This window comes from Eubalaena glacialis, chromosome 4 (assembly GCF_028564815.1).
Source record: "Eubalaena glacialis isolate mEubGla1 chromosome 4, mEubGla1.1.hap2.+ XY, whole genome shotgun sequence".
In the NCBI taxonomy this organism is placed as follows: Eukaryota; Metazoa; Chordata; class Mammalia; order Artiodactyla; family Balaenidae; genus Eubalaena; species Eubalaena glacialis.
This window is the reverse complement of record NC_083719.1, coordinates 164,332,404-164,346,444: the sequence shown is the minus strand read 5'-3', so window position 1 is coordinate 164,346,444 and position 14,041 is coordinate 164,332,404.

Here is a 14,041-nt window from a genome sequence, read left to right as displayed (position 1 = left end):
TTCTCAGTGCCGCTCAGCCTAGGGCATTGAGGCAATTTGCATGACATGTAGGACGTGAGAGAACAGATTACCTGGAGCTGTTGGAGTGCTGAGGAAATGTAGCTCTCCCAAGGAAGAGTGCAGTGTGTTGCCCTACACTTAGCATACACAGAGTGACTGGGAAAGGTATCCGGGCCTGGATGTTTCTTAGCAACCCAGTGGAGCCTGCCGGTACTCGGTGTTCTTGCACGGAATAGGGTGCCCAGGCGAGATCCTAGGTGTCTTGAAAAGCGTAGTAACGTTAAAAGAAAGGAGAACTGCAACTCATGTCTCAAGGAAACTTCTCCACGTGCCGCTTCAGCAGGGCTCTTCAAGGCTTTACCTTGAGGAAAGGACTCACGTCAAGTTTCCTTGTAGCTCTAGAGCGTCTCAGGAGGAGCTCCCACCCAGGCTACGAAAGCACCCTGTTGATTTAGAGAAAACTCGTTCCCTTCCCAGAGCCCTGCCTACAGTGACTAGAAACTCGTCCAAAACACTGGTATTTAGGTAGGTTCAAGGCGGCATGAATGGAGCTTTCAAAATGGGAAAGCAAGCCTTGTGCCATCAGGTCCCCGTTTCCAGTGAACACGCAGCCTACCTCCTTGTGATTTCTACCAAGTTAATATACACTCTAGTGACACACTGGTCCCTTCCCTGAATAACGTGTTCTTGGCACGGAGTTCTGCATGTAGCGAACTGCCTCTCCCAAGGAATGCTCTAGGTACGCTATAGGGGCTTAGCCTCTTCTAAAACCCTGCAGTGTAAGAGGAAGAACTGTGCTTTGGTTACAGCAGGAACTCAAGCCAACTTTCTCCTGTAAGTATGGGGTCGTAAGGTATGACTTTGTAGAAGGAATGTGAAAGAGTATTGGTTTCTCAGTGCCGCTCAGCCTAGGGCACTGAGGCAGATATGCATGACATGTAGATGTGAGACAACAGATTGCCTTGAGCTGTTGGAGTGCTGAGGAAATCTAGCTCTCCCAAGGAGGCGTGCAGTGTGTTGCCCTACACTTAGCATATTGAGAGTGACTGGGAAAGGTTTCCGGGCCTGGATGTTTCTGAGCTTCCCAGTCGAGCATGCCGGTCCTCGGTGTTCTTGCAGGGAATAGGGTGCCCACGGGAGTTACTAGGTGTCTTCATAAGTGTACTAACGTTCAAAGAAAGCAGAACTGCAACTCATGTCTCCAGGAAACTGCTCCACGCTTCGGCTTCAGCAGGGCTCTTCAAGGCTTTACCTTGAGGAAACGACTCACGTCAAGTTTCCTTTGAGCTCTAGAGCGTCTCAGGTGGAGCTCCCACCCAGGCTACGAAAGCACCCTGTTGATTTAGAGAAAACTCGTTCCCTTCCCAGAGCCCTGCCTACAGTGACTAGAGACCCGTCCAAAACACTGGTATTTAGGTAGCTTCAAGGCAGCATGAATGGAGCTTTCAAAATGGGAAAGCAAGCCTTGTGCCATCAGGTCTCCGTTTCCAGTGAGCACGCAGCCTACCCCCTTGTGATGTCTACCAAGTAAATATTCCCTCAAACTACACAATGGTCCCTTCCCTGAAGAATGTTTTCTTGGCACGGAGTTCTGCATGTAGCGAACTGCCTCTCCCAAGGAACGCTTTGGTAACGCTATCGGGGCTTAGGCTCTTCTAAAACCCTGCAGTGTAAGAGGAAGAACTGTGCTTTGGTTACAGCAGGAACGCAAGGCAACATTCTCCTGTAAGTATGGGGTCTTAAGGTATGACTTTGTAGAAGGAATGTGAAAGAGTATTGGTTTCTCAGAGCCGCTCAGCCTAGGGCACTGAGCCAGATATGCATGACATGTAGACGTGAGACAACAGATTGCCTGGAGCTGTTGGAGTGCTGAGGAAATCTAGCTCTTTCAAGGAGGCGTGCAGTGTGTTGCCTTACACTTAGCATATTGAGAGTGACTGGGAAAGGTTTTCGGGCCTAGATGTTTCTGAGCTTCCCAGTCGAGCATGCCGGTCCTCGGTGTTCTTGCAGGGAATAGGGTGCCCACGAGAGTTACTAGGTGTCTTCATAAGCGTACTAACAGTCAAAGAAAGCAGAACTGCAACTCATGTCTCCAGCAAACTGCTCCACGCTTCGGCTTCAGCAGGGCCCTTCAAGGCTTTACCTTGAGGAAACGACTCACGTCAAGTTTCCTTTGAGCTCTAGAGCGTCTCAGTTGGAGCTCCCACCCAGGCTACGAAAGCACCCTGTTGATTTAGAGAAAACTCGTTCCCTTCCCACAGCCCTGCCTACAGTGACTAGAGACCCGTCCAAAACACTGGTATTTAGGTAGCTTCAAGGCAGCATGAATGGAGCTTTCAAAATGGGAAAGCAAGCCTTGTGCCATCAGGTCTCCGTTTCCAGGGAACACGCAGCCTACCCCCTTGTGATGTCTACCAAGTAAATATTCCCTCAAACTACACAATGGTCCCTTCCCTGAAGAATGTTTTCTTGGCACGGAGTTCTGCATGTAGCGAACTGCCTCTCCCAAGGAACGCTTTGGTAACGCTATCGGGGCTTAGGCTCTTCTAAAACCCTGCAGTGTAAGAGGAAGAACTGTGCTTTGGTTACAGGAGGAACGCAAGCCGAGGTTCTCCTGTAAGTATGGGGTCTTAAGGTATGACTTTGTAGAAGGAATGCGAAGCAGTTTTGATTTCTCAGTGCCGCTCAGCCTAGGGCATTGAGGCAATTTGCATGACATGTAGGACGTGAGAGAACAGATTACCTGGAGCTGTTGGAGTGCTGAGGAAATGTAGCTCTCCCAAGGAAGAGTGCAGTGTGTTGCCCTACACTTAGCATACACAGAGTGACTGGGAAAGGTATCCGGGCCTGGATGTTTCTTAGCAACCCAGTGGAGCCTGCCGGTACTCGGTGTTCTTGCACGGAATAGGGTGCCCAGGCGAGATCCTAGGTGTCTTGAAAAGCGTACTAATGTTAAAAGAAAGGAGAACTGCAACTCATGTCTCAAGGAAACTTCTCCACGTTCCGCTTCAGCAGGGCTCTTCAAGGCTTTACCTTGAGGAAAGGACTCACGTCAAGTTTCCTTGAGGCTCTAGAGCGTCTCAGGAGGAGCTCCCACCCAGGCTATGAAAGCACCCTGTTGATTTAGAGAAAACTCGTTCCCTTCCCAGAGCCCTGCCTACAGTGACTAGAAACTCGTCCAAAACTCTGGTATTTAGGTAGGTTCAAGGCGGCATGAATGGAGCTTTCAAAATGGGAAAGCAAGACTTGTGCCATCAGGTCTCCGTTTCCAGTGAGCACGCAGCCTACCCCCTTGTGATGTCTACCAAGTAAATATTCCCTCAAACTACACAATGGTCCCTTCCCTGAAGAATGTTTTCTTGGCACGGAGTTCTGCATGTAGCGAACTGCCTCTCCCAAGGAACGCTTTGGTAACGCTTTCGGTGCTTAGACTCTTCTAAATCCCTGCAGTGTAAGAGGAAGAACTGTGCTTTGGTTACAGGAGGAATGCAAGCCAACTTTCTCCTGTAAGTATGGGGTCTTAAGGTATGACTTGGTAGAAGGACTGTGAAACAGTATTGGTTACTCAGTGCCGCTCAGCCTAGGGCATTGAGGCAGATATGCATGACATGTAGACGTGAGACAACAGATTGCCTGGAGCTGTTGGAGTGCTGAGGAAATCTAGCTCTCCCAAGGAGGCGTGCAGTGTTTTGCCCTACACTTAGCATACACAGAGTGACTGGGAAAGATTTCCGGGCCTTGATGTTTCTGAGCTTCCCAGTCGAGCATGCCGGTCCTCGGTGTTCTTGCAGGGAATAGGGTGCCCACGGGAGTTACTAGGTGTCTTCATAAGCGTACTAACGTTCAAAGAAAGCAGAACTGCAACTCGTGTCTCCAGGAACCTGCTCCACGCTTTGGCTTCAGCAGGGCTGTTCAAGGCTTTACCTTGAGGAAACGACTCACGTCAAGTTTCCTTTGAGCTCTAGAGCTTCTAGGTGGAGCTCCCACCAGGCTACAAAAGCACCCTGTTGATTTAGAGAAAACTCGTTCCCTTCCCACAGCCCTGCCTACAGTGACTAGAGACTCGTCCAAAATACTGGTATTTAGGTAGCTTCAAGGCAGCATGAATGGAGCTTTCAAAATGGGAAAGCAAGCCTTGTGCCATCAGGTCTCCGTTTCCAGGGAACACGCAGCCTACCCCCTTGTGATGTCTACCAAGTAAATATTCCCTCAAACTACACAATGGTCCCTTCCCTGAAGAATGTTTTCTTGGCACGGAGTTCTGCATGTAGCGAACTGCCTCTCCCAAGGAACGCTTTGGTAACGCTATCGGGGCTTAGGCTCTTCTAAAACCCTGCGGTGTAAGAGGAAGAACTGTGCTTTGGTTACAGGAGGAACGCAAGCCGAGTTTCTCCTCTAACTATGCGGTCTTAAGGTATGACTTTGTAGAAGGAATGCGAAGCAGTTTTGATTTCTCAGTGCCGCTCAGCCTAGGGCATTGAGGCAATTTGCATGACATGTAGGACGTGAGAGAACAGATTACCTGGAGCTGTTGGAGTGCTGAGGAAATGTAGCTCTCCCAAGGAAGAGTGCAGTGTGTTGCCCTACACTTAGCATACACAGAGTGACTGGGAAAGGTATCCGGGCCTGGATGTTTCTTAGCAACCCAGTGGAGCCTGCCGGTACTCGGTGTTCTTGCACGGAATAGGGTGCCCAGGCGAGATCCTAGGTGTCTTGAAAAGCGTAGTAACGTTAAAAGAAAGGACAACTGCAACTCCTGTCTCAAGGAAACTTATCCACGTGCCGCTTCAGCAGGGCTCTTCAAGGCTTTACCTTGAGGAAAGGACTCACGTCAAGTTTCCTTGTAGCTCTAGAGCGTCTCAGGAGGAGCTCCCACCCAGGCTATGAAAGCACCCTGTTGATTTAGAGAAAACTCGTTCCCTTCCCAGAGCCCTGCCTACAGTGACTAGAAACTCGTCCAAAACACTGGTATTTAGGTAGGTTCAAGGCGGCATGAATGGAGCTTTCAAAATGGGAAAGCAAGCCTTGTGCCATCAGGTCCCCGTTTCCAGTGAACACGCAGCCTACCTCCTTGTGATTTCTACCAAGTTAATATACACTCTAGAGACACACTGGTCCCTTCCCTGAATAAGGTGTTCTTGGCACGGAGTTCTGCATGTAGCGAACTGCCTCTCCCAAGGAATGCTCTAGGTACGCTATAGGGGCTTAGCCTCTTCTAAAACCCTGCAGTGTAAGAGGAAGAACTGTGCTTTGGTTACAGCAGGAACGCAAGGCAACTTTCTCCTGTAAGTATGGGGTCTTAAGGTATGACTTTGTAGAAGGAATGTGAAAGAGTATTGGTTACTCAGTGCCACTCAGCCTAGGGCATTGAGGCAGATATGCATGACATGTAGACGTGAGACAACAGATTGCCTGCAGCTGTTGGAGTGTTGAGGAAATCTAGCTCTCCCAAGGAGGCGTGCAGTGTGTTGCCCTACCTTTAGCATATTGAGAGTGACTGGGAAAGGTTTCCGGGCCTGGATGTTTCTGAGCTTCCCAGTCGAGCATGCCGGTCCTCGGTGTTCTTGCAGGGAATAGGGTGCCCACGAGAGTTACTAGGTGTCTTCATAAGCGTACTAACGTTCAAAGAAAGCAGAACTGCAACTCATGTCTCCAGGAAACTGCTCCACGCTTCGGCTTCAGCAGGGCTCTTCAAGGCTTTACCTTGAGGAAACGACTCACGTCAAGTTTCCTTTGAGCTCTAGAGCTTCTAGGTGGAGCTCCCACCCAGGCTACGAAAGCACCCTGTTGATTTAGAGAAAACTCGTTCCCTTCCCAGAGCCCTGCCTACAGTGACTAGAGACCCGTCCAAAACACTGGTATTTAGGTAGCTTCAAGGCAGCATGAATGGAGCTTTCAAAATGGGAAAGCAAGCCTTGTGCCATCAGGTCTCCGTTTCCAGGGAACACGCAGCCTACCCCCTTGTGATGTCTACCAAGTAAATATTCCCTCAAACTACACAATGGTCCCTTCCCTGAAGAATGTTTTCTTGGCACGGAGTTCTGCATGTAGCGAACTGCCTCTCCCAAGGAACGCTTTGGTAACGCTATCGGGGCTTAGGCTCTTCTAAAACCCTGCAGTGTAAGAGGAAGAGCTGTGCTTTGGTTACAGGAGGAACGCAAGCCGAGTTTCTCCTGTAAGTATGGGGTCTTAAGGTATGACTTTGTAGAAGGAATGCGAAGCAGTTTTGATTTCTCAGTGCCGCTCAGCCTAGGGCATTGAGGCAATTTGCATGACATGTAGGACATGAGAGAACAGATTACCTGGAGCTATTGGAGTGCTGAGGAAATGTAGCTCTCCCAAGGAAGAGTGCAGTGTGTTGCCCTACACTTAGCATACACAGAGTGACTGGGAAAGGTATCCGGGCCTGGATGTTTCTTAGCAACCCAGTGGAGCCTGCCGGTACTCGGTGTTCTTGCACGGAATAGGGTGCCCAGGCGAGATCCTAGGTGTCTTGAAAAGCGTAGTAACGTTAAAAGAAAGGAGAACTGCAACTCATGTCTCAAGGCAACTTCTCCACGTGCCGCTTCAGCAGGGCTCTTCAAGGCTTTACCTTGAGGAAAGGACTCACGTCAAGTTTCCTTGTAGCTCTAGAGCGTCTCAGGAGGAGCTCCCACCCAGGCTACGAAAGCACCCTGTTGATTTCGAGAAAACTCGTTCCCTTCCCAGAGCCCTGCCTACAGTGGCTAGAAACTCGTCCAAAACACTGGTATTTAGGTAGGTTCAAGGCGGCATGAATGGAGCTTTCAAAATGGGAAAGCAAGCCTTGTGCCATCAGGTCCCCGTTTCCAGTGAACACGCAGCCTACCTCCTTGTGATTTCTACCAAGTTAATATACACTCTAGTGACACACTGGTCCCTTCCCTGAATAACGTGTTCTTGGCACGGAGTTCTGCATGTAGCGAACTGCCTCTCCCAAGGAATGCTCTAGGTACGCTATAGGGGCTTAGCCTCTTCTAAAACCCTGCAGTGTAAGAGGAAGAACTGTGCTTTGGTTACAGCAGGAACGCAAGCCAACTTTCTCCTGTAAGTATGGGGTCGTAAGATATGACTTTGTAGAAGGAATGTGAAAGAGTATTGGTTTCTCAGTGCCGCTCAGCCTAGGGCACTGAGGCAGATATGCATGACATGTCGATGTGAGACAACAGATTGCCTTGAGCTGTTGGAGTGCTGAGGAAATCTAGCTCTCCCAAGGAGGCGTGCAGTGTGTTGCCCTACACTTAGCATATTGAGAGTGACTGGGAAAGGTTTCCGGGCCTGGATGTTTCTGAGCTTCCCAGTCGAGCATGCCGGTCCTCGGTGTTCTTGCAGGGAATAGGGTGCCCACGGGAGTTACTAGGTGTCTTCATAAGCGTACTAACGTTCAAAGAAAGCAGAACTGCAACTCATGTCTCCAGGAAACTGCTCCACGCTTCGGCTTCAGCAGGGCTCTTCAAGGCTTTACCTTGAGGAAACGACTCACGTCAAGTTTCCTTTGAGCTCTAGAGCGTCTCAGGTGGAGTTCCCACCCAGGCTACGAAAGCACCCTGTTGATTTAGAGAAAACTCGTTCCCTTCCCACAGCCCTGCCTACAGTGACTAGAGACCCGTCCAAAACACTGGTATTTAGGTAGCTTCAAGGCAGCATGAATGGAGCTTTCAAAATGGGAAAGCAAGCCTTGTGCCATCAGGTCTCCGTTTCCAGGGAACACGCAGCCTACCCCCTTGTGATGTCTACCAAGTAAATATTCCCTCAAACTACACAATGGTCCCTTCCCTGAAGAATGTTTTCTTGGCACGGAGTTCTGCATGTAGCGAACTGCCTCTCCCAAGGAACGCTTTGGTAACGCTATCGGGGCTTAGGCTCTTCTAAAACCCTGCAGTGTAAGAGGAAGAACTGTGCTTTGGTTACAGGAGGAACGCAAGCCGAGTTTCTCCTCTAAGTATGGGGTCTTAAGGTATGACTTTGTAGAAGGAATGCGAAGCAGTTTTGATTTCTCAGTGCCGCTCAGCCTAGGGCATTGAGGCAATTTGCATGACATGTAGGACGTGAGAGAACAGATTACCTGGAGCTGTTGGAGTGCTGAGGAAATGTAGCTCTCCCAAGGAAGAGTGCAGTGTGTTGCCCTACACTTAGCATACACAGAGTGACTGGGAAAGGTATCCGGGCCTGGATGTTTCTTAGCAACCCAGTGGAGCCTGCCGGTACTCAGTGTTCTTGCACGGAATAGGGTGCCCAGGCGAGATCCTAGGTGTCTTGAAAAGCGTACTAATGTTAAAAGAAAGGAGAACTGCAACTCATGTCTCAAGGAAATTTCTCCACGTTCCGCTTCAGCAGGGCTCTTCAAGGCTTTACCTTGAGGAAAGGACTCACGTCAAGTTTCCTTGAGGCTCTAGAGCGTCTCAGGAGGAGCTCCCACCCAGGCTATGAAAGCACCCTGTTGATTTAGAGAAAACTCGTTCCCTTCCCACAGCCCTGCCTACAGTGACTAGAGACCCGTCCAAAACACTGGTATTTAGGTAGCTTCAAGGCAGCATGAATGGAGCTTTCAAAATGGGAAAGCAAGCCTTGTGCCATCAGGTCTCCGTTTCCAGGGAACACGCAGCCTACCCCCTTGTGATGTCTACCAAGTAAATATTCCCTCAAACTACACAATGGTCCCTTCCCTGAAGAATGTTTTCTTGGCACGGAGTTCTGCATGTAGCGAACTGCCTCTCCCAAGGAACGCTTTGGTAACGCTATCGGGGCTTAGGCTCTTCTAAAACCCTGCAGTGTAAGAGGAAGAACTGTGCTTTGGTTACAGGAGGAACGCAAGCCGAGTTTCTCCTCTAAGTATGGGGTCTTAAGGTATGACTTTGTAGAAGGAATGCGAAGCAGTTTTGATTTCTCAGTGCCGCTCAGCCTAGGGCATTGAGGCAATTTGCATGACATGTAGGACGTGAGAGAACAGATTACCTGGAGCTGTTGGAGTGCTGAGGAAATGTAGCTCTCCCAAGGAAGAGTGCAGTGTGTTGCCCTACACTTAGCATACACAGAGTGACTGGGAAAGGTATCCGGGCCTGGATGTTTCTTAGCAACCCAGTGGAGCCTGCCGGTACTCAGTGTTCTTGCACGGAATAGGGTGCCCAGGCGAGATCCTAGGTGTCTTGAAAAGCGTACTAATGTTAAAAGAAAGGAGAACTGCAACTCATGTCTCAAGGAAACTTCTCCACGTTCCGCTTCAGCAGGGCTCTTCAAGGCTTTACCTTGAGGAAAGGACTCACGTCAAGTTTCCTTGAGGCTCTAGAGCGTCTCAGGAGGAGCTCCCACCCAGGCTATGAAAGCACCCTGTTGATTTAGAGAAAACTCGTTCCCTTCCCAGAGCCCTGCCTACAGTGACTAGAAACTCGTCCAAAACTCTGGTATTTAGGTAGGTTCAAGGCGGCATGAATGGAGCTTTCAAAATGGGAAAGCAAGACTTGTGCCATCAGGTCTCCGTTTCCAGTGAGCACGCAGCCTACCCCCTTGTGATGTCTACCAAGTAAATATTCCCTCAAACTACACAATGGTCCCTTCCCTGAAGAATGTTTTCTTGGCACGGAGTTCTGCATGTAGCGAACTGCCTCTCCCAAGGAACGCTTTGGTAACGCTTTCGGTGCTTAGGCTCTTCTAAAACCCTGCAGTGTAAGAGGAAGAACTGTGCTTTGGTTACAGGAGGAATGCAAGCCAACTTTCTCCTGTAAGTATGGGGTCTTAAGGTATGACTTTGTAGAAGGACTGTGAAACAGTATTGGTTACTCAGTGCCGCTCAGCCTAGGGCACTGAGGCAGATATGCATGACATGTAGATGTGAGACAACAGATTGCCTTGAGCTGTTGGAGTGCTGAGGAAATCTAGCTCTCCCAAGGAGGCGTGCAGTGTGTTGCCCTACACTTAGCATATTGAGAGTGACTGGGAAAGGTTTCCGGGCCTTGATGTTTCTGAGCTTCCCAGTCGAGCATGCCGGTCCTCGGTGTTCTTGCAGGGAATAGGGTGCCCACGGGAGTTACTAGGTGTCTTCATAAGCGTACTAACGTTCAAAGAAAGCAGAACTGCAACTCGTGTCTCCAGGAAACTGCTCCACGCTTCGGCTTCAGCAGGGCTCTTCAAGGCTTTACCTTGAGGAAACGACTCACGTCAAGTTTCCTTTGAGCTCTAGAGCGTCTCAGGTGGAGCTCCCACCCAGGCTACGAAAGCACCCTGTTGATTTAGAGAAAACTCGTTCCCTTCCCAGAGCCCTGCCTACAGTGACTAGAGACCCGTCCAAAACACTGGTATTTAGGTAGCTTCAAGGCAGCATGAATGGAGTTTTCAAAATGGGAAAGCAAGCCTTGTGCCATCAGGTCTCCGTTTCCAGGGAACACGCAGCCTACCCCCTTGTGATGTCTACCAAGTAAATATTCCCTCAAACTACACAATGGTCCCTTCCCTGAAGAATGTTTTCTTGGCACGGAGTTCTGCATGTAGCGAACTGCCTCTCCCAAGGAACGCTTTGGTAACGCTATCGGGGCTTAGGCTCTTCTAAAACCCTGCAGTGTAAGAGGAAGAACTGTGCTTTGGTTACAGGAGGAACGCAAGCCGAGTTTCTCCTGTAAGTATGGGGTCTTAAGGTATGACTTTGTAGAAGGAATGCAAAGCAGTTTTGATTTCTCAGTGCCGCTCAGCCTAGGGCATTGAGGCAATTTGCATGACATGTAGGACGTGAGAGAACAGATTACCTGGAGCTGTTGGAGTGCTGAGGAAATGTAGCTCTCCCAAGGAAGAGTGCAGTGTGTTGCCCTACACTTAGCATACACAGAGTGACTGGGAAAGGTATCCGGGCCTGGATGTTTCTTAGCAACCCAGTGGAGCCTGCCGGTACTCGGTGTTCTTGCATGGAATAGGGTGCCCAGGCGAGATCCTAGGTGTCTTGAAAAGCGTACTAATGTTAAAAGAAAGGAGAACTGCAACTCATGTCTCAAGGAAACTTCTCCACGTTCCGCTTCAGCAGGGCTCTTCAAGGCTTTACCTTGAGGAAAGGACTCACGTCAAGTTTCCTTGAGGCTCTAGAGCGTCTCAGGAGGAGCTCCCACCCAGGCTATGAAAGCACCCTGTTGATTTAGAGAAAACTCGTTCCCTTCCCAGAGCCCTGCCTACAGTGACTAGAAACTCGTCCAAAACTCTGGTATTTAGGTAGGTTCAAGGCGGCATGAATGGAGCTTTCAAAATGGGAAAGCAAGACTTGTGCCATCAGGTCTCCGTTTCCAGTGAGCACGCAGCCTACCCCCTTGTGATGTCTACCAAGTAAATATTCCCTCAAACTACACAATGGTCCCTTCCCTGAAGAATGTTTTCTTGGCACGGAGTTCTGCATGTAGCGAACTGCCTCTCCAAAGGAACGCTTTGGTAACGCTTTCGGTGCTTAGGCTCTTCTAAAACCCTGCAGTGTAAGAGGAAGAACTGTGCTTTGGTTACAGGAGGAATGCAAGCCAACTTTCTCCTGTAAGTATGGGGTCTTAAGGTATGACTTTGTAGAAGGACTGTGAAACAGTATTGGTTACTCAGTGCCGCTCAGCCTAGGGCATTGAGCAGATATGCATGACATGTAGACGTGAGACAACAGATTGCCTGGAGCTGTTGGAGTGCTGAGGAAATCTAGCTCTCCCAAGGAGGCGTGCAGTGTGTTGCCCTACCTTTAGCATATTGAGAGTCACTGGGAAAGGTTTCCGGGCCTGGATGTTTCTGAGCTTCCCAGTCGAGCATGCCGGTCCTCGGTGTTCTTGCAGGGAATAGGGTGCCCAGGAGAGTTACTAGGTGTCTTCATAAGCGTACTAACGTTCAAAGAAAGCAGAACTGCAACTCATGTCTCCAGGAAACTGCTCCACGCTTCGGCTTCAGCAGGGCTCTTCAAGGCTTTACCTTGAGGAAACGACTCACGTCAAGTTTCCTTTGAGCTCTAGAGCGTCTCAGGTGGAGCTCCCACCCAGGCTACGAAAGCACCCTGTTGATTTAGAGAAAACTCGTTCCCTTCCCAGAGCCCTGCCTACAGTGACTAGAGACCCGTCCAAAACACTGGTATTTAGGTAGCTTCAAGGCAGCATGAATGGCGCTTTCAAAATGGGAAAGCAAGCCTTGTGCCATCAGGTCTCCGTTTCCAGGTAACACGCAGCCTACCCCCTTGTGATGTCTACCAAGTAAATATTCCCTCAAACTACACAATGGTCCCTTCCCTGAAGAATGTTTTCTTGGCACGGAGTTCTGCATGTAGCGAACTGCCTCTCCCAAGGAACGCTTTGGTAACGCTATCGGGGCTTAGGCTCTTCTAAAACCCTGCAGTGTAAGAGGAAGAACTGTGCTTTGGTTACAGGAGGAACGCAAGCCGAGTTTCTCCTGTAAGTATGGGGTCTTAAGGTATGACTTTGTAGAAGGAATGCGAAGCAGTTTTGATTTCTCAGTGCCGCTCAGCCTAGGGCATTGAGGCAATTTGCATGACATGTAGGACGTGAGAGAACAGATTACCTGGAGCTGTTGGAGTGCTGAGGAAATGTAGCTCTCCCAAGGAAGAGTGCAGTGTGTTGCCCTACACTTAGCATACACAGAGTGACTGGGAAAGGTATCCGGGCCTGGATGTTTCTTAGCAACCCAGTGGAGCCTGCCGGTACTCGGTGTTCTTGCACGGAATAGGGTGCCCAGGCGAGATCCTAGGTGTCTTGAAAAGCGTAGTAACGTTAAAAGAAAGGAAAACTGCAACTCCTGTCTCAAGGAAACTTCTCCACGTGCCGCTTCAGCAGGGCTCTTCAAGGCTTTACCTTGAGGAAAGGACTCACGTCAAGTTTCCTTGTAGCTCTAGAGCGTCTCAGGAGGAGCTCCCACCCAGGCTACGAAAGCACCCTGTTGATTTCGAGAAAACTCGTTCCCTTCCCAGAGCCCTGCCTACAGTGACTAGAAACTCGTCCAAAACACTGGTATTTAGGTAGGTTCAAGGCGGCATGAATGGAGCTTTCAAAATGGGAAAGCAAGCCTTGTGCCATCAGGTCCCCGTTTCCAGTGAACACGCAGCCTACCTCCTTGTGATTTCTACCAAGTTAATATACACTCTAGAGACACACTGGTCCCTTCCCTGAATAACGTGTTCTTGGCACGGAGTTCTGCATGTAGCGAACTGCCTCTCTCAAGGAATGCTCTAGGTACGCTATAGGGGCTTAGCCTCTTCTAAAACCCTGCAGTGTAAGAGGAAGAACTGTGCTTTGGTTACAGCAGGAACGCAAGGCAACTTTCTCCTGTAAGTATGGGGTCTTAAGGTATGACTTTGTAGAAGGAATGTGAAAGAGTATTGGTTTCTCAGTGCCGCTCAGCCTAGGGCACTGAGGCAGATATGCATGACATGTCGATGTGAGACAACAGATTGCCTTGAGCTGTTGGAGTGCTGAGGAAATCTAGCTCTCCCAAGGAGGCGTGCAGTGTGTTGCCCTACACTTAGCATATTGAGAGTGACTGGGAAAGGTTTCCGGGCCTGGATGTTTCTGAGCTTCCCAGTCGAGCATGCCGGTCCTCGGTGTTCTTGCAGGGAATAGGGTGCCCACGGGAGTTACTAGGTGTCTTCATAAGCGTACTAACGTTCAAAGAAAGCAGAACTGCAACTCATGTCTCCAGGAAACTGCTCCACGCTTCGGCTTCAGCAGGGCTCTTCAAGGCTTTACCTTGAGGAAACGACTCACGTCAAGTTTCCTTTGAGCTCTAGAGCGTCTCAGGTGGAGTTCCCACCCAGGCTACGAAAGCACCCTGTTGATTTAGAGAAAACTCGTTCCCTTCCCACAGCCCTGCCTACAGTGACTAGAGACCCGTCCAAAACACTGGTATTTAGGTAGCTTCAAGGCAGCATGAATGGAGCTTTCAAAATGGGAAAGCAAGCCTTGTGCCATCAGGTCTCCGTTTCCAGGGAACACGCAGCCTACCCCCTTGTGATGTCTACCAAGTAAATATTCCCTCAAACTACACAATGGTCCCTTCCCTGAAGAATGTTTTC